Genomic DNA, 4,432 nt, shown 5'->3' with positions numbered 1-4,432 from the left:
GGACCTGTTCAATAGAAAACATACAATAACAAATGACTTTAGCAATAGAGAAATTTTCTCCACACACAAAAAACACCTTTTATCAACATACGCTATCCAAATTCATATTAAGACTAATCAAACGTAAAAGGGAACTATACAGATTATACACACACATGCAAGACGATGAACTAAAAAAAAAACTTAACGAACTAAACAGAAACATCAAGACAATGGTGGACCAGTACAGAGTGTTCAAATAACGGAGGACGTCGGCTGTATCTGGAAAACTACTCATTATCGGGTTTGGAGAAAAAAATATTATAGTTAAATCGGCCATGAGAAATCACTGGAAAATATTTTCAAGTTCGTAACCATACCGTAGGGGGCGTTTTTTACATGACAAATCAATAAAAGACGATTTTTAGTAAAATTTATCTGGAAAATGTATATTTTAAAAATTAAATATCAATTTTTGAGACAATTTGTCACAACTTTTGTAGGAAGAGTTTTTTTTAATTTTTTGAAACTGAAGGATGGGGGAAGCTTCCAATGTCAGCTCAAAAAATTCAGTTTTCTCGACATTAGCTAAATATAAAACTATATTGTAATACTTCATTGGAAAGGTCTTTTTACGAGCTATGATGTGACAATTATCTCACTTCATGTTAATGCGACACAAATACCGCTAGGTGGCGCAATTTAAAATATATGCTAATTTTTCAAATTATTTCAGAAAACTCAAATGGAAGGGTATATCTTTTGTTGCACCATTCGAAAAAGCGTTAAATTCTGCTTAATATAGTCAAAACCCAATGCAAATATCTTTATGTGGTAGTAAATTATTGCAGTTTGAAAAAAAAATGTCTTACGCATGAAACAAACTTGCTTCGCTTATGAATCAAATAGGCTATTATTTAAATACGGTTTAAATTAATCCTAATAACTTCAAAAAACAAGTAAGATTTAAAAAAAAAACATAAAAATAAAAAAAATTTTAATTATTTTTAAGATGCTCAAATTGTTTTTCATTATTTTCAATGCACAATCGAAGTCTCTCCTTTGCAGAAAAAATTGCAGTTTGGATTTCTTCTAAGATGATTGATGTTACGGCATTTCGGATTCTATTTTTATGTCTTCTTTTGTAGTTGGTTTTCTTTGAAAAACTAGGTCTTATAATCTACCCCATAAATAAAAGTCCAAACACGTAAGATCTGGCGACCTCGCCGGCCGTGGAAATAAACTTCCCCTGCCTATCCACTTTCCGGAAAATGTAACATCCAGAAATTTTCTCACATTAAGAGCAAAATGCGCTGGGCAACCATCGTGGTGAAAATGTATTTCCCGTCGTATTTGAAGATCAATTTCTTCCAATAGCACTGGTAACTCATTACGCAAAAATTGCAAATAACCAGTGCCATTCAATGTTTTCAATGCTTTGAAAAAATAGGGTCCGATAATCATTCCATTAACTATCCCACACCATACATTAATATTCCAATGTCCTTGATTATGCACTTCTTGCATCCAGTGTGGATTAGTTGGCGACCAATAGTGCATATTATAGAGATTCACATCACCATCGCTTCTAAATATTGCTTCATCTGTCCACAAAATCCTTAAAAGAAAATTTTGATTCTCTTGGATCATTTTAATTAACCAATGACAAAAATCCAAGCGTCTGTTAAAATCTTCTTTTCAAAGAGCTTGATGTAAAACTACATGATATGGATATAATCTAAAAGAAATCATAATTCAAAAACACCTTGTAACTATGGAAAAATAAAAAAATTAACATAAACCGGTGATCTTTTAGAATATTATATACTGATCCAGTAGAAATCCCCATGTCTCGGGATATGGTTTTAATGCTAATATGGCTATTAAGTTCTATGCATACCAGCACATTTATTATGTTTTTCTTATTGCGACCATTTCCTTGACGTCGGTGCTTTTGGGATTTAACACCATGGTATCGTAAACGAAAAGCTAAATTCCTAAAATTCCTTAGATTTATAACTTCTTCTTTCTGGATATTTTAACACATATATTTTTGCTGCTACTGTTGAATTTTGTAAACATTCAAAATGAATTGCAAGCATATCGAAAGCTTTCTCGCCCGAAATTGGCATTTTTTTATTACGATCAAAAAGTTTACCAAAATCAATGTCAATATAATAATCTTATGGATAAAAATGGTGTTTATGGAAATGCCTATTCATTTGTTTTAAATTTGTGACGTAGCGAGCATAGCTATGCTCGCGGTCTACTAGATTTATAAGCGAAACAGGCTTGTTTCATGCGAGTTAAATTCGATGTCCGTCAAGACACGAAAAATAAAATTCCAATTCACTGGAATCCACAATAAAACAAATTGAATCGAGATTAACTTTTATTCAGACAGAACTTAATAAATGCGAGCGGTATAAAATGCCGATTACAACAAGCCACGCTCCTTATTGCTATTTTCTATTTATAGTCTAGTTGCTTGTGACGTTATAACACTGACGCTGCAAGTACAGGGATGTAACTCCTCCACCTTTAGATGGACATATAAACTAGGAGTTTCTATGGCCTAAAATGCATCGGTTTCAGGAACCTGAATTGCTTTGTGTTTTGAGTAAATAGGCCGTAGATATCTTGTCAATAAAGCTAGTACTGATACAATGATTATGATGTATAACAGAACTGTCCAAATACTTGCACGGTTATAATAAATATTGTTGTTTAATAACTTAGAGTTTTCAATTTTTTGCAGTTTGATTTCTTGTTGTAATTCAACGATTTTGTTCAAATCAATGCGATTCAGATTGGGCAGTTCTATTTCCTTATGTGGTACATGATAAGTATAATTAGTACTAATGTCTAACAGTGGAACATTTTGGAAATTATTTTTTGATTTCTTATTCCCTCTTAAAATAATATTTCTTAGTTTAAGGTTACATTGAAAATCTAAATCTATTAAGTACGTCCCGTTTAATAATACATTGTTCCGTGAGGATTTACAAGTTTCTAACCCAATAATATCCTGGGTTGTCACTAATATCCATTTGTTTTCGTCTACATTTTGTATTTGTGTGCTTTCAATATCGATGTATACCGGTTTACAATGAGAGCTGTTGTGTTCGTATCTCAAAAGTTGAACTTCACACGGTACATAATCTTGAAAGTTCTCTACATGCAATTGTGAACATAAATATTCATTAGTGGACACATATCGACAGGGTTCATTGGCGTAGCCAAAGGTTTTATCATTGATCAATAGATATTCGGAACTTGGTATGATTACCTTATAGGTGTTTTCTTGTCTGATAGGCAAAGGGAATAGTCGAAACAGGCTATAGTCGGTTTTTTCTACTAGGGGAATCTCAATTACGAAAATAACGGCATTATTTTTTATGAAGCTTTTTATTTCTAATGTATTTTCGATTTTTAGTAAATTCTCAATGCTTGGTTCAAAAGGTAATTTTCCTTGGAATATTTGTTTATGTATGAGTTGTATTTCCATTAGGAATTCATCGGAATTTATTATGGTGTTGTGGAAGGTGTTTATTTTGGCGAAAGTAATTGCTTCTTCTATATTTGTGAGTATATCATAAATGTTCTGATAAAAAGCCGTGATTTGCGTAATGATCGTATGGATGCGGAAAAATTCAAAAAGATTTGTTTCATCAATAGTAACATGATTAATAACTTCTATAATTTGTTTGATTCGCGATTCCAAAACAATTTGATTATGTGATACATTTTTTATTGTTTGCTGAAAATTATTGATTGATCTAGAGAGGAGGGTTGTTTGCTTGTCGATGGCTAGTTTTAGATCGTTTTGATTTTGTCTGAGCATGTTGATTTTCTGGTCAATTTCCCTGGCATCTTCTTGATCTAAATTTCCTGTCACAGTTTTAATAATGGAGCCTAGTGCATTAATCAGGGCTCGTTTAGTTCTTAATTTGGTGGGAAAAATCTGATTTATTTGACAGTCGATTATTCGTTTTAGATTGCTAGTTATGGCGAGGGAGTTATGGAACTCGAGCTTATAATCCGAAGAGTTATTTATTGTTCCGTGAAGTAAATTGAATTTGATATTGATTTCAGAAAATTCTTGCAGTAAGATGGTCATGTCATATATTTGAATAAAGCTCCAATGGTCGATTGTCTTCTGGGCTCTCCCTAGCTTATAGGGTAGTACGCCGGGGTTGGTATTTAGGTTGTGATATTGGGATTCTCCTTGCGCGAAGGGCCATCTGTAACGAGGGGTTTCTTTAATTCTTTAACATGGGCGATTTCGATTTTATAGGGGTTTTTGGTATTCTTAATTTTTACTTTGTTATGTTCCATTTTTTCGATGATCACATATGGACCAACAAATCTTGGGTTCTTTTTATTACGGGGATTTAGGTTTCTGTAGACCTTTTGATTGATTTCGAACTCGGATGTCTCGTTTCCATTAATA

General features: G+C 32.6%; 1 pseudogene; it reads right to left on the bottom strand.

Moving 5' to 3' along the window:
- Nucleotides 1-1,086: 1,086 nt before the first annotated feature.
- Nucleotides 1,087-1,629, bottom strand: LOC136416943 (uncharacterized; annotated as a pseudogene).
- Between the last annotated feature and the right edge of the window lie 2,803 nt (nucleotides 1,630-4,432).

The sequence above is a fragment of the Euwallacea similis genome, chromosome 25, assembly GCF_039881205.1.
Source record: "Euwallacea similis isolate ESF13 chromosome 25, ESF131.1, whole genome shotgun sequence".
Classification (NCBI taxonomy): domain Eukaryota; kingdom Metazoa; phylum Arthropoda; class Insecta; order Coleoptera; family Curculionidae; genus Euwallacea; species Euwallacea similis.
Note: the sequence above shows the minus strand (reverse complement) of the source record. Positions and strands in the feature narration are given on the sequence as shown.